The sequence below is a fragment of the Astatotilapia calliptera genome, chromosome 12, assembly GCF_964374335.1.
Source record: "Astatotilapia calliptera chromosome 12, fAstCal68.1, whole genome shotgun sequence".
Lineage (NCBI taxonomy): Eukaryota > Metazoa > Chordata > Actinopteri > Cichliformes > Cichlidae > Astatotilapia > Astatotilapia calliptera.
The window spans coordinates 5,233,068-5,257,041 of NC_137433.1; the positions used below are offsets into that span (position 1 = coordinate 5,233,068).

The 23,974-nt window shown below is 42.3% G+C and overlaps 1 protein-coding gene and 1 long non-coding RNA gene across 12 annotated transcripts in view; one reads left to right on the plus strand and one right to left on the minus strand.

Moving 5' to 3' along the window:
- arvcfb (ARVCF delta catenin family member b) overlaps positions 1 to 23,974 on the plus strand; it is a 271,659-nt gene that overhangs the window by 71,675 nt on the left and 176,010 nt on the right. The window lies entirely within an intron of this gene.
- On the minus strand, positions 2,520 to 5,324 carry LOC145432155 (uncharacterized). 2 transcript variants are annotated; one of them, XR_013912435.1, is made up of 4 exons: positions 4,543 to 5,324; positions 4,034 to 4,184; positions 3,578 to 3,663; positions 2,520 to 3,270 (listed from the first exon to the last, which is right to left on the minus strand). It is a non-coding gene; the product is annotated as an uncharacterized LOC145432155 (long non-coding RNA). The 2 variants fall into 2 exon arrangements; XR_013912434.1 differs by having other exon boundaries at positions 4,034 to 5,319.

The following is a 23,974-nucleotide window of genomic DNA, read 5'->3' on the forward strand; positions in this document are numbered from 1 at the left end:
GACACTGAGATGAAGGTTTGGTTATTATTTTGGAAAATCGCTCCTTAGTTTACGAGCTGCTACATTTGTGAATGTGTCCTTTCTAATAAAAGAGGTGGATTTGCTTTAATACATTATTAATAAATCAATGAACCTTTTTTCCGTTAAACAGCCTAAACTTCGAAGAGTCTCCGGACTCCATGAAATCAATTTCTTGAGGGTCAGGGACGATTGACCACATCTCCTCTTGGACGTGTAAAGTTGAGGTTCAGAAGAACTACGGCAGGATCAGGGGAGCCTATTCTTGTCAGCATAGTGAGGCCAACAGTGGCAAAGTGCATAGCTTAGTATGATGACAAACAGGAAAGCTGCAAGGGGGTCTACATGCAGGACATGAGGGTCAATGGTTAATGTGTCTGTTGATTTACATGTATATTAACTAGTTGCTTTTTTGTATTATTATTATTTATCAAAAAAACTGATGATGCATAGATAAAACACAGCACGTTAATGAAGATTTTGGAGGGTGTTTGACTGCCTACAAAACGTTAGGCCCTTATCATAGTGTAGAGGTTACCACATTCACCTAACATGCATAAGATCCCCTGACACAAGTCCCTTTTCCACTGTAGTTTCATCTCCTGCGGTGAACATTTGTGAAGAAGGTAGAAGCGAAGAAAGCTTCCGTTTTTTTAAGACCACAGTCGAAGCTTCCAGACAGTTGCAACAAAGAGTGACTGAAATAAACATGCATAAGTGAAAATCTAAATAAAATACAATACTCCTCCAATAGAGCACTTCGCTGTCAGACTGCAGGCTTACTTGTGGTTCTAGGGTACTTAAAAGTAGAAAAGGAGGCAGAGCCCTCAGCTTTCAGGCCCCTCTCCTGTGGAACCAGCTCCCAGCTTGGATTTGGGAGACTGACACCTCTCTTCTTTTAAGATTAGGCTTAAAACTTTCCTGTTTGATAAAGCATATAGTTATGGCTGGCTCAGGTGTCCCTGAATCCTCCTTTAATCATGCTGCAATAGGCATAGGCTGCTAGATGGTGCACCGAGTGCTTCTTCTTCACTCACCTCCTTTCACTCTTTGTCTTTATATACCAGTTTGCATTTGATCATGAATTATTATTAATCTCTGGCTCACAGTGTGTTTTTCGTCTTGTCTCTATCCTCTCTCCACCATAACTGTCCCTCCCTGAGCCTGCTTCCACTGGAGGTTTCTTCCTGTTAAAAAGGAGTTTTTCCTTCACTCTGCTGCCAAGTGCTTGCTCATAAGGATTTTTCTTTTTGTTGGTGTTTTCTCTTTATTATTGTAGGGGAACTGACTGTTGTTGTGATTTGATATAAATAAAATTGAACTGATAAATATAATAAATACAGGAGAAGGACATTTAAAAAACAGAATATAAAACAATCAAGGTCAAATGTGTCAAAAGTTAAACAATATGCATATTAATATGTCAGTTACAGTTATGCAGAACAATTATTGCCCCTTTTTATGTTTGAACTTGTAGATAAAAGATCAGAATAGTATCCATTTTAAATTTTACCAACAAAGCACATACACTCTCTTTCTGAAATGTCAAATCTTTAAGCTGATATCATTAGTGTCACTTAAGGTTTACATGAGGTCGGTACATTAGCAAAATAATGCAAGTCATTTACAAATGTGTAAGTCGGTGTTTGTGTTTGTGGGGTGTTAAATTGGCAGTACTTTGTCATCCTCTTACAGCTGTAGAGAAAAGGTAGGGACCTCCTCTTAGGTCCATGAGCTCTACAATGAAAAAAATATGTTGTTGGATTTACTTAATTCAATGGTGGACATTTGTTGCACACAGATGTTTTGCTTCGGCAGCAACTTAAACAATTGAGTTAAATTAACACAATTTATTCATGTTCAATAAACCTGTGCAATTTGTGTTGATAAAATGTGACTTAAACATGTTTTGATGAAGTAATTTGAGCTCTTGGAATATTTTAATCCTTCACAATTTTCTCACGTTATCCCAACACGATTCAATAACTTTTACCCAATACTACTTGGTCACTTAAATACTACATGTTATCTTCAAATTACATTTTGCTATTATATTCTAGTATCAAATACACAATTTTCAAATGGAGGCCTTATAACAGATTGTATTGTTCTCTTCCAAGATGGTTGCTGGCATCCACCAGTAACCTTTCAAAACAAAATGTCTAATTTCACTGCATTGACAGTAGGTAAAGAATTAAACTGACATTACTCCACTACTGAATCTATATAAATCAACAGTTAAATAATGTCAGTTCTTCCGTGTTCTCTGGAATCAATCACAGTAAAGAAATTAGACTGTTTCTTTTGAAAAATGTTGGGAAAGAACAAATCAAAACATTCTATTTAAGGCCTCTGACATCAAGATTCAGTTAAACAACAATTATAACTAAACAATTTGAGGTAATGTTAGTTTCCATTAACATTAAATTAGGTTACTGAATTGGCAAACACCTTCCTATTAACACCTCCCATTTTACCCCAATAACTAAAGAAATTAGCACTTGCAGGTCAAAACCTTTATTCAAGAGACGCAAAAATAACATTGATACAGTGACTGTCAAAAATTACAGCACTGATCATACTGTGACATCTTGGTTCAAAACAGCACACTTAGAAATATTCAACGTTCTTTACTTCAACTGAATGAAATTGAAAATACCATTTCACACGACCCATATGGGATATTTAGACTGTATAACTGTTCACGCTACATCTCTTCACTAGTAAAAGAAAGAAAAAATACAAAGACAAATTTAATAATGCTGCCAAACAGACAAACAGAACTTGTACAGAGCAAAAGGAAAAACAAACAACAAAAAAAAACGGCTTGTCCTCATGGCAGTTGCAGAGTATATAAAAATGAACCCTGCGACCCGTTCCTGGAATTGAGCTTCAAAAATGCAGCAGAACAAGTGTGAGATTTAAATGTCCTCTCACCTAGAGCTGGTCACCTCACATGCATAACAGTGAGCTTCGTTGCAGGAGCAGTTTTGTCTTAGTTGTGAGCTTTTCTTGAGAGCTGAGTTGCATCCAACTCCATTACCACCCATTGAATCACCTCAAAAGTGTAGCAGAGTTGTGATGGGTAACTCATGTTGAAGGAATAAAAAAGGTCCAAACAGCATGGCTACTGCAAAGGTCACGTTATCCAGATCTTGAAGAACAACATCAGAAAAGTCATTGCCTGGCGCATCTCTGGAGACAGATGTTCATTGTGGTTTTCTCAATCTGTGCAGTGGCCTCAGTCAAGTCCTGGTTAGCTGTTGGTCAGTTGGTCTTTTTTTTTTTTTTTCAAACAAAAGCTAATGTAAATATTGGTGGGATTTTTCTTTGTTCACTAGAATGACAAATTTAAAGTTTTTTCACACTGATGTGACCCCTAATACAGGGGTGGGGGTGGGGCCTCAAGGGCCGGCGGCCGAGTTCACTACCAGGCCTCATGTGAACTTCAAGTTATTAAAGAGGACTACTGGTCCTAACCAGTCCAATGAGGATCAAGTGGATAACTAAATGCATTTTTAAATGTTGCAAAGCCACAATCTACTCATAAAACACTCACCATGAACTCCTGCACCAAGATGTTGCAATTGTCTTTCACACAGATGCGGAGCACTTTGATGAGGGACTCCGAGCATTAATGTCATCCTAAAGTATTATAACAAAGAAAACAGAGATTTGTGAACTTTTCAGTAGCACAGAAGAAAATGATCCCAGACAAAAACTCTTGACTTTTTAAACCAGTCAACATGCAACACCAGCATCTACAAAGCAATATCAAAAGTTCCTGTTTGACATCAACTTTATGGATATATCGTTTCCAGAACATTTATTTTTTAAAAAAGATAAATTTTCTCAGTGGGCCAGTAAATGCATGACGAAAATTATGGCATCCTTTTAGTGGAATCAGTACTCACAGGTAATAGTTGACGGTTTCAATGGATGTAGCATAAAAATCTTTTACTGACCTAATGCAATACATATACACTTTGTAGTTAAAGAATTTTAAAGTTCTTACTGTCATAATGGCAGCTACATCCATTAGCTTTGTGCCCTGTTCCCCCGATCACTTTGCAAACACTTTCAGCAGACTGCCAGAGAGAAACTCAGCTCCGTCAGAAACCTTGACTGTATGCATGGTTGGGATGCACTGGAATGCTGCATTTCATCTGAAATGACATAAAATTATTTTGAAATAACAGCAGGCACTGTGCTTGGTTAATCAGTAATGTTTTGTTGAATAAAAACTGTGTTTCCAGATCTTATGGGATTAAAAAAATCCAAAGATGTTTGTTTCTGATTTGCAACCCAACAACCCACAAGTTACAACCTCATTTCAGTTCAAGTGTGCATTAATGCGAGTCCAGTAATCACCTTTCTGGCAATACATACAGGTATAAGATAAACCTATGGCAGATTTTGGATTTCTCAGTTGTATTAATAGGGTGAGTATGCATGCACCTAATAATTATAAAAAAACCTATTATAATTAAGTTACAGAAACGAAAATAGAATATACTTTCTTACCATAACACCTTGAACCCACAATCCATCAGCTGACTCCTGGTGAAATGCAGAATAGAGGTCGTCTCTCAATGTGCAGCAAAAAAAACAAAAACAAAAAGAAAAGGACAGCAGGTGAGGGCAGGAGGGGTAGGGATGTAAGCTAGCATAATGCCGCTGATGATATTAGCTAAAGCTGTTCAATGTCCAAAATCTCACTAACACCACGGTGCAGTAAATACACAATGTAACTGAAGAGTCAGTTGGCAAATCTATTCACACAGAAAACCAAATTATGTTATGAGTGCCTCGTAATTAGGTTTAATGTGATATTACGGCTCTTGTGCCAAAGACAAATTCAAATGAAAAAGCGCCAATTCTTTGACAACAGATAAAACAGCAAATAAGCTAACGGCTCTTTTTTAGCATGTTACATGGCGACACTCTAGACGTTTAACTACATTTGGCTGAAATATGGTAAAAATTAATTCAAAAAATCAAGACATACCAAAAACGTAGAGTTGGCTGCTCGACTTGACTGAGGTGGATGCCTTTTTTAAACCACGATCCAAAGCCCGCGAGATGAAATCACGCGTGGTTTCACGAGATTTAACGTTGCTATCTTATTAACTTACTTCACCTGAACATGATATGAACAATTTAATACACCCTTTCTGCATATCATGTAGTTTTTACACTATATAGTTACATTTAACTTTAAAACATGAGGCAATTGTGTTAAATACATGCAAGATGCTTACATAAATCCAAGAGATGGCCAGTCCCTTTTTTTCAATTGCAACAGGCTCAACAGTGGAGTGACCTGAGGAATAAATCTATCGAGTGGAAACAACAGAACAATTCAATGACGAGCACTCTGCATACGAATGGTGCACCTGATGATGTGAAAAGGGACCGTTACAAATTTGGCTACAGGCAGGAATGGAAAACATGGATCTGTTTATCTAACAACGTGCAGTCTGTATTTTCCAGCGAATCACCGATATCTGAGGTTCTGGCCGTCACAAGCATAGTTTTTCCACCAAGCAGCTTTACTGCAGCAGTTAGTGGATCAAAGTGCTTATTGAGGTGCATCTTGTTAACAGATGCCTAAATTTATCACTATCATCTCCTGTCTGTTTCATTGCTTAACGCCCACAAGCAACCGACGAGGGAGGATCAAAACATAACACCATGAATTTTTCCTGGCAGGGGCTGATTTTCTTTGATTGCTGACGGGCGACAATTTCTCCCTTCACTGATTCCTAGAATGGGCCCACAGTGAGACCTCAGGCTTAAGACAGACCACACATGGAGGTGGAGGTCTGCAGAGTCTCTGTCACACTGCCATTGATCTCTGTCATCCTTTTCAGCTTGTTTCTTACACCCTCCGGGCCAGTCTTCTTAGAAAGTTGACTTGGTGGCACTTAATGAATATGTAAAACCTGATTTCTAGGACCATCATTTGGATTGTTAGACGCATCAACCGACAGCTGAGACAGCCTTCATCAAAGTATGTCACAGATTTGAGGACAAATTCTCAGAAGCCAATCGGCAAGAGACTGACAGGGACTGCAGGGACAGGGACGGGGATTACCATGTCCCTGTGTCTGTATTAAAGTGGGCAGTATGTCCACATTTAAGTCAATTTCTCTCTCTCTCTGTTGAGCAAGCCCTTTCTTTCACCACAGAAAGCTGTATAGATTGTCTTACATACAAAAAAGTACCCATCAGGACCTACAAACAGGATTTAACATGTAAAGACTGGTAGGTTTCACTTTTTCGTGAAATGAAGACTATGGAGCATTAATTGTTGCTCTGATTAAAAAAAAAAGTAAAACAAGATTTTGATGTTCTCTGACTTGGCTGCTTCACGTCTCTTTGGCTGAATGAGGGAAGCGGAGCTGGGCCAGCTTTGACCACCTCCCTCTGTTTCCCCTCACCTTCATTGTCTTCTCTTTATTCTCCACTAACCGCCACTGACGGCATCACTGCTCTCACATAACCCTCCTGCCTCTGTTCTCCTGTCCCCTCTAAAACCGGTGTGACCACTGAACGGACAGGACGTCAAAAGAAGGTGAAAACAACGTTCGGAAGTATCAGTGTTGCTTTCGCTCTTCTCCTGGGACTCGGAGAGAGAATCGATAGTTTTTCATTAACCTGTCTTCCCTCTGTAAAGTACAGTACTACACACTTAAGTAGTGGTGGTGTTGGTGGATGATTTCTCTCTGTCTTTCACACCAACACATACATTCCACCTGGTGCACATGCGGCTTTTCACTCTAGCAACTGAACTTGCTTTTAACATTGCAAAGGTGACGTTAACCAGCACACAAATGCACCAGATTCTTCAAAGAAAATCTGGTGCCTGAAGCTCAGTTTATGCAATAGAAGCTGTGCCACAAACTACCAGACTGCACCCTCTTGTCCATTTTCTTTGGTTATTATGGGTATTTATGGTTTACAAGCATCAGCTAATTCATTAAGAAATATTACACACGCACATATTATGGTGCTTGGTTCGCAAGCTAGTGTTGTTCACTTCAATTCAGTTAGATTCGATTTTATTTATACAGCGCCAAATCACAACATCAGTCGTCTCAAGGTACTTTATATTATAGTGTAGACCCTACAGCAATATATACAGAGAAAAACCCAACAGTTATATGACTCACCTATGAGCAAGCACTTTGGCGACATTGGGAAGGAAAAACTCCCTTTTAACAGGAAGAAATCTCCGGCAAAACCAGGCTCAGGGAGGGGCGGGACAAAACGTCTCACAAAGAATGCAGAATAACCGTCTCCTTGTAATTTTAAATATCAGAAGAAATATGTTCCCACAAATTTTACTTTGTGTTAAATCATTTATTCATTCTGTTAATTATACTACTGGGTGCACATGAGGGCCAAACAACTTTGGTTAGCCGGATTACAAGATAGCAGCTAACCACAGTAATCACAAAAGAATTTGTAAAGTTTATAAATTCTTGTTGACTCACTGACAAAAAGCCATTTCAGTGTTTGTCTTTCATTTGCATACAGAAATAACATTATGCAAAATTTTGGTCATTAGGCCTCTGAGTTTTCAGTTTAAACAAATGTTTAGCTAGCCTCACGATCACACTGAATGTTCAACATTTTCCATCCATACATTATGTATTTATATATATATTTTATTTTTATTTTTTTACATTTTATTTTCACTTGGTGCAGTTTACTAATGCTTCCTGTCATCTGTGGGTTGGAGCGTGGCTCTGCTAAATACAGAATGGAGAGATTTTTCCCTCCAGTTTCGGCCAACTTTCTGTTATGATGTTGCACGAATAATAATGTCTCACAAGCTTGTTTCAGTGGTGCCAGTGGAGTTTGATTCTTTTTTTTTGTTTCTTGTTTTTGTGCTTTCCAAACGCTGTCCTGTTGTGAGGATGTCTGTTTTTGTGATGTTCGGATCGTTTGCCTAATCAGTGACTGTGAAAGCAGGTGTGCATCATTAGTTATTTTTAGCAGCGACGCATGGAAGGGAGGTGCAGTTTATCTGCAGAAAATGATGTTCTGTTTAAGTTGGTGTACACACAATCCGGGATCGTGAGCAGTAACAGAGTTGCACAGGATTTCATTTTGTTCTTTAAAAGTGTAGCAACTCTTTACCTCACCTTATGATAACCTGAGCCCATAGGTAGGTAGGTTCCGGTTCGATAAACCTGGAGAAGTGTGAGGTCCTTCACTGGTGACTTAGTGTGGCTTAGCACTTTCTTATTAGTCCAATATCTGGTTTTGTAAACTTTTAGCTCAGACTGCACAGTAGTTTTGTTTGCTACAGTCAGATGTGTCATTGTAAACTGATACAATTCTGCCTTTTTGTGACAAGAGAGCTAACGTCTTGCTCTTTGCTACTCGTGTACCCCTTTGACAGCCCCTTTTAAAATTTTACACTACCATGCACCTACTGCCAGTTATATGGAGTGGCGGCACTATGATATTCATGAACCGATCATTTCTCCCTGAGCTCGACATTGGTTCTCTATAATTGCTTTTACAATCTCTCTCTCACCACGGACAAGCACATGGCAGAAGAGTCAAGACTATTAAACCGTCCACAAGACCTAAAAGCATTTCCTTTTACAATTTCTCTTAACAAGCTGTTGTCAAATGCCATAATTTTCTACCCCATTTGCGAGCCAGATAGCTAAATATAGAAATACAATTTGACTTTCTAATGCTGAGCGATGAGGGGATGTTGAGTGACTTTATTCACTCGCAGTGAGCTAGTACCACAAAGCACCCTGCATTTGCTTGTCTCCAGCACAGTGTGCTGCAAGAAACTGAAGTAAAAAGAGTATCTCCCTTTGGATTCAGAGTCATCATGTTTGAAGAGATAATTGAGTTTTTTAGAAATCTGTAAGGAACATATCCACACTATTCCTGCTCAAACCTGTGCCTGTAATAATAATTTAAGAAATGTTACATGAGCCAGTACCCCCTACATTACAATGGTCCTTCTATGTATGTACAGCTTTTTCTGCTTCTATTTCTCTCTCTCGGATCATCAGTAACTCACATGTCCGTCTCCTAACACAATGTAGCCAGTGTTTAGGAATGAACGTATTCCTTGCACAGTTCCAACCTTCCATTTGAAATAGATGAATCCCCCTTTTCCAATCTGAGCATGCACCGTGTGCCCCATATGTTCCAAATGTGTGGGGACCCTGTGTAGCTTTATATTCTCTATTAATGTTGTTTGTTTCACTGGAGGCTCTCCAAGGATCGGAGCTAGTGGCATGTAGTGGAGAGCAGCATCTGTCAAAGCAAGGACATGGACATGTTTAGCACATGCACACCTGCAGCAGTTGTTGCAGCAGGCAACATCAACAAGTGCTGAGATGAAACAGATTGTTTGGGTGTTTTTTTTTTTCATGTTGGCCATGCATAACTATCAGTGCTTTTCCTGGCACTGCCTTCTAAGTATGTCTTTACTGACTCAACGAACACTGGAGTGATGTGCAGGAAACCTGGCCAGACTTTTCTCCCTTCCATAAAACCAAGGGAAATTCAACTTTGAGTCTCACTGTGATGGGAAGCCAAACATGGAAGTGCTAAAGAGGCTGAATCATCTCTCACAGAGAACAACTGGTGAAATAATGAGTTGAAATTATCCAAGATGGAGAAATGATTCAGAGGAGGTGATTATCGCAGCCAGCGCAGGCTGAAAATGAGCAAACGTTTAGGAAGGAATACGTGATTAATGCTCGTGCGAGCATGTGCAATCCATTGGAGTTCATGCCCCGACAAACACAACCAAAGCAACAATGGGTGGGAAACTTGGTATGACGTGAAGCTCACAAGTCAATCAAGTAAGGAGGCTACACTGACTAAGCCTTCGAAATCTACCCATAACTTTCAGTATTTTGCCAATTGACTAGATTTTCAGAATAGAAAAGAACCGCTGAATGAGTTTGGTGACCTGCCAAAGTGGCTGGTAGAGCAGACAGATTTACTGGCCGCATCCAAAATTTATTTGGCTGGTGGCAATGTGCTGCCCTGAAGGGAAGATGAAGGCGGGATGACTGCCATGGCATCGCCTGGATCCAGATGGCCCAAGACAGAAGGGGATGGATGCACGCACTTTATCAGCAGCCTATATTCCGTAAGGCAGTCAAAGGCTCAAGTACAAACAAAGGCAACTATATGTAAGTTTGCCAAAGTTTGCTGTTCTTTGCACTCTGTGCTCTGCTGCCTGTATGATAATAGATCCCTCTGATGAATCATTGTACATAATTTTGAATATTGTGTGTGCTGTTGTTGTCTGCTGGGGGAAGAAACACAAGGTGCCTTGCAATCTGATGTTAGAGGTAATTAGAGACAATTTGGGAAGCTTTTATTGAACAGTTGCATAACACAACAGCAGAGCCCTGTGGCAAAAACTATTTGGAATTGATCAATAAGAATCAAAATACTTTATTGATCCCTAAGGAAATTATGGAACCACTGATTTATACCACTTTGTTTAATTTCCATCATCACACGCTTCACTTCCTGGGAACTGGGAATGGGAGAATTTGAATTTCCCGTCCCCTTTTCTTACTTCTGTAATCCACAATACAGGCCAGTTGATAATTCTTTTTTTTATCTTTGGTTGCATCATCTTGAGATTTCCTCTGGCCTCAGGCTGTTATTGTTGATCAAAAACTGCCACATTTGCTCAAAAACTGTAGACAATGTTTCACAGTCACTGGCTGAGGTTATTAATCGACAGTGTCCACAGGGGTCAGTAGTCAAATTTCTACATGTATATTTAAATTGTCAACGTGAAAGTTGTAAACAGAATGCCAGTGCAAGAAGTATTTTATAACTATTGACCACAAAGGAAAATTTGTTTCAAACAAAAAGGGAATTCAAAGAGCATTTATGATGAACTAACACCTGAAGTACAGAAGTTAAAAAGCCCAGAAGAAATATAGGGCAAAGTGCATCTTGAAGTTGGCTGAAGAAGAGAGGTTTTTGAAAGTAATCAGATTTCGGCAAATGTCAGATTTCCCTTAAGATGGTTCAAGCTACAGAAATATACAAAAGAAAAGAAGACTGTAAAAGGTCACTGTCCACTATATGGCTTTAGACAACACCAGCTAACCAGTTGTATTGTTATACACTGATCGGGTATAACATTATGATCGCCTGCCTGATATTGTGTTGGTCCCCCCTTTGCTGCGAAAACACCTCTGATTCATCGAGTCCATTAAAGCAGGTGTGCTTTGATATCTGGCATCAAGATGTTAGCATCTTGGGAATACTGTTTCCATGAAAGGATTACATGGTATACATCAGACCAGGCTACCTTCGTCCATTCCTCTGTGGTCCAGTTCTGATGGTCACTTGCTCATTGTTGGCACATTTGGTGCCAGAAAACAGAAAAGGCTAAATTACTCTAATCATGTTAATCCCATGTGAAAGATGACAAATCAGATTATTTCACTTGCATCCATATTGTGATCAAAAATAAATAAATACATTTTTTCTATGACAATCTCTGACAAACACAGAGAGAATTAGAACCATAAGCTGCAGCTCTGTTTGGTTTCCAGGTCTAAAAACCCATGGCACGCTATCTGCACTGCAGTTAAAGGCAGTAAGTGTACAGCTAATGAACAGCCAAGCATTTAACAGCTGAAGAATAAGATAATTCCCTCAGGAGGTTATAGAAACCGAAAATGGAGCTAAAGGAGAGTGAATATTTACCTACATTTGGCTGGGGGCGACTAATACAGCTGTTCCCTCCTGTCTTAGGCTTAGCTAACTGTCTCCTGGCTGCAGTCCATTAGCATTATGACTCCTTTTGTGCTAATGCTAAGGTTTACCATCTGCTGGGTGACAGTTAAGTTAGCTCCTGATAGTGTATGTTAACAGTTTTCTGACTGTAACACAGACAGAAGGGTGGTGTTAATGTAATGTAATACTTTCACCTAATTCTCATGATAGTCACTCAGCCCTACCCTACAGTATGTCTCAAAATATTGCTTTAAATATAGATGGGAAGAAAAAAAACACAACATTATTATGATCTATTGTAGAAATACTCAAGTCGGGTAATAAGTACTTTAAAGTGACACGTAACTTCGAACCACCTCTGCAAGCAAACTGTTTCTCTGGTGTACTGTGATGTCCCTGGGATCGATTCCTTCATGTTTATGGTGCTTGTGCCTTAAAGTGACTCATGTTTTTTGTTGAAATACATTCAATTGTAAAATGTATTGAATTATAGAGACCTGTTGTATGTCTTTGTTTTGAGCAAGGAGCAGGGCTCCATGACTCATTGTGATATCCTATGGGATCACATGCACCGTGAACTCTCCTCACAGCTCCCTGAGAGACGAAGCCTATGTGAATCAGACTGCACGTCTGTGTGGTTTGTCAGTCTGTCCAAGAGTCATGGATCACACATTCTCTGTGTGGTGCTGAGCCCCAGAAGACGCCCCAAAAAAAATAAATAAATAAAAAAATGCTGTGCATGCGCAGAGAACTAGCAACGGCATCTTCCATCTGCGACTCATGAATTCAAAACTTCTGGTCTCAGATTTGCTTAAAAACCTTTAAATTAATTAAAAATCCCAGTCTGCAATTAATACAATACAAAATACTACATAGAGTGCACTATACAGGTCATCGGATGTTCAAGATGGGCTTTACATCTTCCAACAACTGCTCACACTGTCAATGCAATACACCAGACAATTATATCCACGCTCTTTGGTTCTGTCCACCAGTGCAAAAGTTTTGGTGCGAGATATGTGAAGACTTATCAAAGTGTCTGAAATGTAACATTCCAACCTCCCCCTTAGTGTGTTTACTGGGCAGCTTAGATAATGTCACTTCAGAAAAGAATATAGCCCATATGGTTTTCACTGCCCTATGCATAGCCAAGAAAACAGTCCTCATGAACTGGAAAAATAAAAATAATCTTAATTCTAACCAATATAGAAATTATCTATTAGATTACATTAGTCTTGATACAGCCTCTGCCACCACATCAGATCAATTGCTCTGGACTCCTTTTATCAGCTCCATCACCTAGTGGGGGTGGGGGGGGGGGGGGGTCATAATTTGGTCCCACCTTCACTGTTGTGATTGGTGTGGGGGTAGGGACAGGCTTAGGGCGTCGGGGGGGTTCCCCAGAGGCATCTTCCTTGGGGGGCTCAACCCGGGGTAGCGGTCATGTCCGGTTGGGGGCTCTGTTGGCTCTCAGGTGACTGTTTCCTCGCGGCTGCGTGCAGCGGGGCTAGGGGAGGGTCTGTGCTGACGGACGTGGGTTACTGACCTGGTAGCCTGGCTGGCCCTGGGTGGGTCCGGGATGGGCGTGAGGTTCTGGGGGCGCTCCGTCTCTGGGCTGGGGCCCCTGCCGGGCCTCGGGGGCTTGGATCCTGGTTGGTGTGTTGCCGGGGTTGTGGGCGGGTGGGTGCATGGGGGCCCGGCCCTGGAGCAGGGTGCCGCCGGTGCGTCGAACCGCCTGGGGGGCTCTTCAACTGGTGGGGGAGATTGTCACATCTTGCAGGAGCTTTCCTCTCTTCAGGAACTCTCTCTGCAGGAGGGGGAGATACAGGAGAGGTGGAGGAAGATCTCAGCCTGGGCGTTTACTGTCTTATGTAGTCTGGAAGATGAGTGGATGGTGGGGTGGGTGCAGTTTTCTCTGTGGTGGGGTTGGGTGGACTGTCCCGGGCTCTGTGGGGCCGGGCGGCGCTGCTGCACTGGGCCCCGGTCTGGATGGGCCTGGGCCCCCTTTCCCTGGCGGGTCGTGGAGTGTGGGAGTGCCTACTGGGGTCAGCGGGGGAGCTGGCCCCAGGGAGGGGTCACTTGCCCCTCCCTTCCTTCCCTCCCCATCTCCAGCTGCCTCCCTCTTCCCGCTCCACCACAACCACCCACACATGCAGGGCCTTGGAGTGGGGGTATGTCACCAGGGTGCAGAGGAGGCTACCCCCCCCCCCCCCCCCCCTCTGTCCCCTTCTGGCTGCCTCTGCCTCAATTTTATCCCACAACTTAGACATTTACATCATTCACACTCTCATTACGCATACATATAGGATCTTGGGGGTGGGCACGATACACGGAGTCCAAATTACCATCAGGGTGTACACCTCACCCCTGGCGTCGTTGCCCACCTCTCAATTTTAAATACACTTAGACATTGAGGGCTAGCAGGAGGGACTATGCACTTACCTGTAGCTCAGGTGGCAGAGCAGGTCAGCCACTAATCAGAAGGTCGGTGGTTCGATCCCAGGCTGCACCCTGGCTGCATGCCAAATATCCTTGGGCAAGATACTAACCCCGTGTTTGCCTACTGGTGGTGGTCAGAGGGCCCGGTGGCGCCTGTGTCCGGCAGCCTCGCCTCTGTCAGTGCGCCCCAGGGCAGCTGTGGCTACAATGTAGCTTGCTATCGCCAGTGTGTGAATGTGTGTGTGAATGGGTGGATGACTGAATGTAGTGTAAAGCGCTTTGGGGTCCTATGGACTAGAAAAGCGCTATACAAATGCAGGCCATTTACCATTTACCTGCTGCTCCTTGGCAGGTAGCTCCATGCCCTCCTGGGTTTTAATTGCACCTTAGAACACACATGCATCAACACTACAATGAGCGGGTGGAGGGAGGTTTGGAGTCTTCTCCCACCCCCATTCTCTGCGGCCTGCTGGAGCGGGAGGGCTAGGTGGAGTTGGCCGTCCGACTGCGGTCTGGAGTGTGGCGCCTCCCTGCTGCTACGGAGTCGGGGTGGTCTGCCTCTCCCCACCGCAGGGAAAAGGGTAACACCACCTGGGTCTGGGTGCAGTTTCCCCCTCCAGGGGCAAGGGTACCTAGACCCGGTTTGTAGAGTACGCTTGGGGAGTGTGATCGTGTGTACAGCGTCTCTTTATGTCTGTCTCCACGTTGGTTGAGTGTGGAGTGAGTGCATATGAGGATGGATGTTTGTGTCTGTGTGTGCCTGTATGTCTGTGTCTATATGTCAGGTTGGGTATCAGACGCCACCTCTCTGGGGACACCTCAGGCCCTCCAAGGTTTGGAGGCCTATCTCCACCTACCACCACTTCCCCTGCCGGTGGCGGACTCCCTCAGGTGTCGGTGCGTTGGTGGTTCTTTGTGTCTGGGGGTGGGCGTCCAGGTACACACCGGCTCACTCCTTGGCGGCCGCTTATCGGGCCCCTTCGGGGGTGGGGTGTCCCCAGCCTCTCGGCCTGGCGGCCGGCGGAGCTCACGGGCGCGTCACTGCATCTGCCCCTGGCTTCTGCTCCGCGGCTGCTGAGTGAGCCCTCATCTGGGACTCTCCTCAGCTCTTACTGGAACAGTGGCGCGGCTGCCCCTCTGTTGGTCTTCCTTGGTCTCTTGTGTTCTGGGGGCCTCTGGATGTCTGGAGTTTTGATCTCCTCCATACCTGCTTCACACCCTGGAGGACGGGGCTGTGGCCCCCCCACACTCCCTAGCAGATCGTTACATGGAGAAACCTTTGGAATACAAGCGCGCTGATCCACACAGGTATGCACACGGGTGTTCACTGCTCGTAGACCCAAATTACACCTTTCTTGGCTGCTACTTCGAAGCACATCTGTCCTGCGTGCTGCACAACAACATTGAATATTTAGTATTTACTGCTGTTTACACTTAGCTAGATTAATGCGATGGTGTTGTGTTTAGTATGTTGCTTTGTTTTTTGTTTTTTTTGTCTTTTTTTTGCTTGTTTTCTATTCTTCTCTCAACAGGTGATCCAGGAGATTTTTAATTTTTTTTCTCCCCCCCTTTCTCACTGTCCCTCTCCCCTTCTGTTTTTCCTTTCCTTCCTCTTTCTTTCTCCCTTTCCTATCTCTCACTCATGTCTGTCCCGTCTGTAACATCTGAAAATAAAATATAATAAATAATAAAAACAAAGATCGACCAAATGGACCAATACGGCAATGCCACGATGATCCATTTGGCAAAGTAAATCCATTGGGTATCCTTGTTGGTCTTCAGACAACAATTCTGATGGCTAAAGAACCAACTGGGACAGGCGAAAAAAAAAAAAAAAAAGAGAGAGTCATGGACCACACATTCTCTGTGTGGTGCTGAGCCCCAGAAGACGCCCCCCAAAAAATAAATAAATAAAAAAATGCTGTGCATGCGCAGAGAACTAGCAACGGCATCTTCCATCTGCGACTCATGAATTCAACCTTGCATGACTGATGCACAGAAACTGAAGGAGAACTGCAACCTCCGTCACTTCGCATACCCTCTGTGATCTTAACGCTAATTAAGAGTTCTTTGTTTGTATCAGCTCACATTTGGGATTTTGCACAATCTGAGAAGTCTGTTGCAGACTTAACTGTCAGCACTTTGATCAAAGTGATTACAGCGAGGCATCATGTCTAAGCAAACATCCGTGCACTCCTTCCCGGCCAAGATATGAGACTAATTTGTGTTTTGTTTTTGTGATACCCTACAGCTGCCATTTCTCAGTCAGCTGAGAGCCTCCCTGTAAGCAGACCATTCTAGCTTCGGGCTTCGACTTTGATAAGAATGCTGTACATGCATCATTTTGACTATGTCCATAGTTTGCCTTTATTTCCCTAGACACATCTGTAATTGCTATTCCAAGAATGCTCTTTGATTCCTGCTACCATGCCAGACAGCTCTGTGATACTGACTGCATGTCAAGAATAATTTGCCTGTGTTACTGGTGCAAAACAATCTCATATTTCAGCTGTTATTGTACGCATTTTTTTATTGAAAGCGTGAAGCATATCTGTCTTTGTTCTGATTTGATTGTGCAAACACGATAGAGTGATCAAAGTCGATACAGATTTTGAAATCTGTCTTTGAACTTTATCTTTGCCATCAGACTTGATCGTGATCACGTTTGTCTTCTCTTTGAGTCTCGAATGACATTTTATCTGTAATTTGTTGGACCTATTTCACCTCCATTTGCACAACAGAAAAGCCGCCTCTTTATTAATCAATACTGAACATTGTGTTTGTAATCACTGCCACGGCCATGAAAAAAACAACAAAAAAAAAACAGTTTCCAAATTCAAATGTGGCAAATGGCCTCCTTAGTATCTGTCAATACTCGCGGTGAGCCCGATACGTGTAAATCTTTGATTTTTAGCTTTGTTTTCTGTGTTTGTGTGATTAACTCTCATTAGAGTGCATTTCACAGGTGTTCTGGGATGCGTGCCAGCGTTTTCCATTGTCATCGAGACAGATCGTCCATAAACATGCGGCAGGTTAGCCTTGTTTATGAATGAGGGTGGACATGAACCAGTTCAATCAATGCCACTTATGTTCCGGCTCATTTCTTTCTTCCCGACCTCCCCCACCTCCTCCTCCTCCTTCAGGTTTTCACCTCTTTCACCTCCTGCAGGTGCAGGATAACAGTAGCTTTGCTAACACACACAGTGCTCCAGCTATTCCCTATTACTTTGGTGATCATCTTATTTGGATTATACTGTTTGCACTTAGCTTTCCGTTGAATAAACAGATTATTGGAGCAGAGTGTTGCTGTCCACTCTTCCTACTTTGATTGTAGTCGTTACCTGTAATACATAATGATCATGTTTGTCTTCTTTTAGCTATAATCTCTAGATATTCTGCCAATTTTAGATTTCACTCTAGAAGCCCCAAGTCATTTTTTAAAATGACTTTTGCAGCTGAAAAATAATCCTCCACACTTTCTAAATGTGCCCAAACACAGTGACAATGTCACAGAAGCCGCGCACAAGCTTCTAACCCTTTTAATTAGTTTTAGCTCTAGTTCCACAGCAGGAAATTTCACCAGAGACTACAAACCTTTGGAGATACTACAGAGACCAGAGTCTAAATTAAGTTCTGGGGAAGTTGCCTCAAGGGCTACTCCTTTCTCAAAGTTCAGGAACTTTGAGGGTGGGACTTTGAACGCTTAAGATTTTTTTATTGGTTGAGCTTTTTATGTCAATCTTTCCAACTCATTCACCTTACTGTCAGTCTTCACAGTTACTTGCGAGATCAACTGCTAAAAGTCTAACATTGTGGGCATTTTGGATCCGTTTTGCTTGTCTGTTGACTCGGTGACCTCGTTTGCAAAGCAGCAAATTATGACATAAATACTGCTGTCCCTTGCCTTATATGGTGTCAATATTGTAGTAGATTTACATTCTGATGATAGTGTGGACTGGACTCTTTATTATGTAGATTTGAGAAAATAGCCATAGGTTCTTTGTGCCTAATCTTTGTTGGTCTTTACGTTGTGTTTTAACCAGTGTCCCCGAGAAAGCCTTGAGTTCCTTACAAAGCTTCCTGGTACTTAAAGTTCAGAGATCTTTGGATGGAAATACAACTTCTGTTCAATGTGGTTGCAGTTTAAACTTCATTAAGGTAATTTCGAAACTGCAGATTTAATTCAGAATTTACACTTTTGGAAGCTAGATGAGATACATACGCCAAATATGTTTGATGCTGCAATTAGCAAAGAGCTCTGATTAGTCCCCTGGAAGTTTGCATTACATTTAGAGAAATGCAGCCAAGTGGGATCGGGAGAACCTGGAGGCACAGGGAAAACGTAACTTCCAAGTAGGGCTGCTCGATTATGGCAAAAATGATAATCACGATTATTTTCACTGAAATTGAGATCACGATTATTTGACGATATTTATTTAACCCTTTAAGACCTACCATAGAACCAAGTCCACCAGAGCTTATATTTTATTTTTTTTTACATGTTGTAGTGCCATTTGTGGGAGCATTTCAAGTTGCTATACATCAATACAACTGTTATAGCCCATATTTTAATAATATGTATGCATTAAGTCCATAGTAATTACATAAATTGCAAAAAAGTGCAATAAACTACAAAAAAAATTGAAAATCGCTTTTGTTTTGTTTACATATATTTCTACTTGGAGAAATTTAAGAGGTTTATCCCTCAAAACTTTAAATACAATAAAGTTGCAAAAAAACAGTTTCCCACCACAGGAAATTTATTTTGAGTGTCTTCATAGTTTTATTTTGGAGATACAGCAATTTTTATATACTGCAGGAAAAACAAAAAACAATCCTATGATGCAAATTTGCAAAGAAAACAGCATGTGCATCATTTCACTGTGGGAAGTGTTACGAACAGCTGATAGGAACGGCAAAGCGTGTTTCTGGAATATTATGTTTTTGTTCCTGCAAGCGCTTTTTATGCAATTTTTGCAAAGCTATATGTGGAACGAAACCGTGACCGAGGACAAGCTGATGGCATCAGATGTAAGTACAACTCCTCCGGTTTCATATGCAAAACAAATTATTGCGCTAGCTTACACGGTTCAGGTTCTACAGGGATTTAAAAATAGTTACGCAAAACGGAGCGTGCTGCTCTGACCGGCTTTAAAGGGTTAACAATGACTTTAAAAAAATAATATAAAATAGTGTGCAACACCACTGAAGTTTTTTTTTTTTTTAAACTCTCTTTTCAACCAACGGCAGTCACTCTCCAAATAACTTCTGCTTAGCTTTCCGAGCTTCCCTTGGGTCCTCTTAATCAGCGGTCTCCAACCTTTTTTGCGCCACGGACGGTTTATGCCAGACAATATTTTCACGGACCGGCCTTTAAGGTGTCGCGGATAAATGAGGGAGGGGCTAATAATCGGCTCAGTCATTTTTAATGATCGTTGAAAGCCCAGATCGTAATCGTGATTAAAATTCGATTAATTGAGCAGCCCTACCAGCTCATGCACATATGAAGCGTCCTGGTTTGTAATAGTTCTGTGGTCTAGTCAACACCATGTTCGGACTGTTTGCAAGCTTGCGGTGCTTACAGTGTCAATAAGCTCCCCCACATTAGGTTTGTTGAACTTTGCGAATCATTTTCAGGCACAGGCTGTCTGAGTGCTGTTATTGATTTATATGGGAGAGGGCCTGGACTCGCCCAGTTGTAGAGGCAGTGTAAACTAGAAATTGTGCTTGTTCAGAGACACTGAGATGAAGGTTTGGTTATTATTTTGGAAAATCGCTCCTTAGTTTACGAGCTGCTACATTTGTGAATGTGTCCTTTCTAATAAAAGAGGTGGATTTGCTTTAATACATTATTAATAAATCAATGAACCTTTTTTCCGTTAAACAGCCTAAACTTCGAAGAGTCTCCGGACTCCATGAAATCAATTTCTTGAGGGTCAGGGACGATTGACCACATCTCCTCTTGGACGTGTAAAGTTGAGGTTCAGAAGAACTACGGCAGGATCAGGGGAGCCTATTCTTGTCAGCATAGTGAGGCCAACAGTGGCAAAGTGCATAGCTTAGTATGATGACAAACAGGAAAGCTGCAAGGGGGTCTACATGCAGGACATGAGGGTCAATGGTTAATGTGTCTGTTGATTTACATGTATATTAACTAGTTGCTTTTTTGTATTATTATTATTATTTATCAAAAAAACTGATGATGCATAGATAAAACACAGCACGTTAATGAAGATTTTGGAGGGTGTTTGACTGCCTACAAAACGTTAGGCCCTTATCATAGTGTAGAGGTTACCACATTCACCTAACATGCATAAGATCCCCTGACACAAGTCCCTTTGCCACTGTAGTTTCATCTCCTGCGGTGAACATTTGTGAAGAAGGTAGAAGCGAAGAAAGCTTCCGTTTTTTTAAGACCACAGTCGAAGCTTCCAGACAGTTGCAACAAACTAATAATCGGCTCAGTCATTTTTAATGATCGTTGAAAGCCCAGATCATAATCGTGATTAAAATTCGATTAATTGAGCAGCCCTCAGCTTCCAAGTCCTTTCTCTTAATGTGTTGTAATGTGGGTAATATAAAGTTCATACTAATTTTCACATTTGGTGTGACCTTTACCTTGACTCAGTTTTCACTGAAATTAAATCAGTGTGAGCTATAATTGGTATCTACAATCACACAAAATTTGAAAATGATATCTTGAAAACTGTCAACACTAGACTGCTAACAAACAGACACGATTACATATTCTTTTTATTTGGGAGGAAAATAAATAACATGGAATTGCTTTGTTTTTGCCCTGATGATGAACCAAGGATCATCTGGTAAATCTTGTATGCCTTTGGGTGAAACAGCCATAATATGAACAAAGTTTCATATAAACAAATTACCCACTGCTGATGGAAAAGCACAGAGAAAAGAACAAGACGGTACACATGGTCAACCTGGATCTGGAAAAGGCATTCGATCGGGTCCCCCACGAGCTGATTTGGCGATCACTACAAACTCATGGTGCCCCGGAAGCTTATGTGAAATGGACTCAGCCGCTCTATCGTAATGTCACAAGCACGGTCCGATGTTCAGCGGGAACATCACCAGCCTTCCCAATTACCGTCGGCGTCCACCAGGGCTCGGCCCTCTCGCCCCTGCTGCCCTGTGTGGACACCGCGACGGCTGATCTGCAATCACCACATCAATGGAGCCTCCTGCATGCAGATGATGTGTGCCTATCAGAAACAGAAAACTGCCTAGCCCTGCAAACCCGAACGCAAGCGTGGAAAGATTGGCTCTCCGAAAACGGCATGCGCCTGAACATCACGAAGACTGAGTACCTTGAATGCGGCCCCCAGACCAACAGTACCATCACTATCGATGGCGTGCCGCTGACTGAAGTTGCCCAATTCAAGTACCTCGGGTCCCTTGTCACCTCGGACTGCGAAACTCTACCAGATGCCAGACTCCATGTCAACACAGCGTGGATGAAGTGGCGTCAGGCCAGTGGAGTCTTATGCGGCAAGAGAATGCCAATCTATCTTCATTTGAAAGTCTATACGTCAATCGTGCGCCCAGTGGCACTCTACGGGTCAGAGTGCTGGCTAGCGACGACCAAACACGAACAAGCCCTTCACACCATGGAGATGAAGATGCTGAGGTGGCCTCTGGGTCTCACACGACTTGACCGAGCGAGGAACGAAGATGTCAGGAAACGATGGGGAGTGACACCGATCACAGACAAGATGCGAGAGGCGAGGCTCCGATGGTACGGCCATGTTGTCCGTAGCGATAAGAACTCCATCGCAAAGACAGCCCAGCAATTAGATCTGGATGGAAAGCGCCGGACGGACCGAATCACAGATGATATGAAGGTTGCGAATGTTACACCAGAAGACGCCCTGGATAGGAAGAAGTGGAGAAAGGCATGCAAAATAGGGAACCCTGCATCGTGGGATATAAACCACTAGGAAGAAGAAGACCCATACACCTTGAGTTACCTCAGAGTGAAAAGAGTTCTGTTCTATTGCAGATGAAGGAAAATAGTGTCTCACTTATTCTTGTTCTTTCAGCCCTTTTACCATCAAGCAATCTACAAATGTAGGTCAAAATGCTGTTTGAATGAAGTCCCGACTGCACAGGATATATATTTGTGCCTTTATCGATCCTTGTGTTATACAGGCCAGCAGTTCTTTGAAATGCTTGTACTGCACCTGTTAAACATAAGAACAGCAGAGTTCTTAACTGTGTTTGAAGTCTTAATTCAGAGCCTGGTTACTCATGTAACAAAGTAACCTTGATGACCTCGGTTTGCATATCTTTTAATTTGTTCAGTCAGAGAGTTACATCACAAAGCTTAGCCTCTCGCAGGGTCACTGTGTGTGTCTGTGTGTGTGTTTGTTGCCAGGGCTCCAGCAGTCTCCTCAAAAAGAGCAGTTGCACATTTTATCCCAGGAGGGGGCAATGCTCCGGCCCCAGAGGGGAGCTAAGGTAGTGCAGGGTCAATGGAGATGTAACACCCCAGCTGCACAATCTGACAGATCTAATGCAGCTATTTGTAATGGGATTCTTCCCCTTCAGCTCCAGCCCTGTTATCAGTGGCCAAGCAAGCTTGCTGCAGCGGGGCTGAGGCCAGCTCATCAGTGCATCGCTCTCCCAGTGTCGTCTGGATGCTAAACAAATGATCACATTAGGCTGAGCGAACTGCAGCTGTGCTGGTGAGGCTTTTTTGTTGTGAGACCAAATCGATTTTTACTTTTGAACATTTTAACGCAGCTGTGAATGACACCACACTGATGTAGTCAGGTAAGGCTAAAGTGGTATACAAAAGGGAGAGGTTTTCCTTTTCAGATTCAAAGCTCATTTCTATAAAGCCGTCATCGGTAGCACAGAGGAGATATCAGCAAACAAGAGAAACTTTGAAGAGAGAAGAAAATAAATCTAGCAAGAGAAGCATTTATCATTAGCAGCTTTAAATCATCCTTAAAGCTGATAAGTCCTCTGACACCCCTGGTATTATAAGCAGTTGCTTTCTTACACCCTAATCTGACAGCTTTAAATAAAACACCTGTCCAGTTATTGTCTGTCCTTTTAGGAGCAACTTTGCTTTTATATATTTTAGATGTGTGTGGATTTTATGGTCCATGGACTAAACAGTAGCTGCAACATTAAATTGGTTTGACGCTGAATCCCCATACAGTCATTTGGCGAAGCTTTAAGCTACCATTATAAACTTGTGTTAACTGTGTGTGTTTGGAAAGCTGTCAATTTGCAACTCGAGCGGCATTATTGTTTATTTAGAGTTGCTTTGAGGGTTTGTTTTTTTTTTTTGGTCACCTGGCAAATTCCACATCCAGCTTTATTCCACCAACCCCTGTGGCTCTCTTTGCTGCTAAATTGTCCACTATATTCACCTGCTAATTGTTAACTTTCCATTTGCTGCTGGGTCGGTTGTGTGCAGTGGGTAGACTCAGAGATTTTTCACGGAAAATGATCTGCCTGCTGTGACTGGAAAAGGGAATGGATGAGAACAATGGGAGTGAAAGAAAACAGGAAAGTCAGCTGTGGCGCTGTACCAGCAACAATTTTCACATTACGCATACTAATTTCTTTATTTAATATAAAAATGGATTAGAGCACCTTTAAGCATATAAACACGAATATACTCTTTCATAGACTTTTTCTTTTAAAGACACCAAAGCTTTGTTTACTTTATCTTCCTTCCCTGCACTGCCTGTACTGACCTACAGAAAGGTCACTCCGC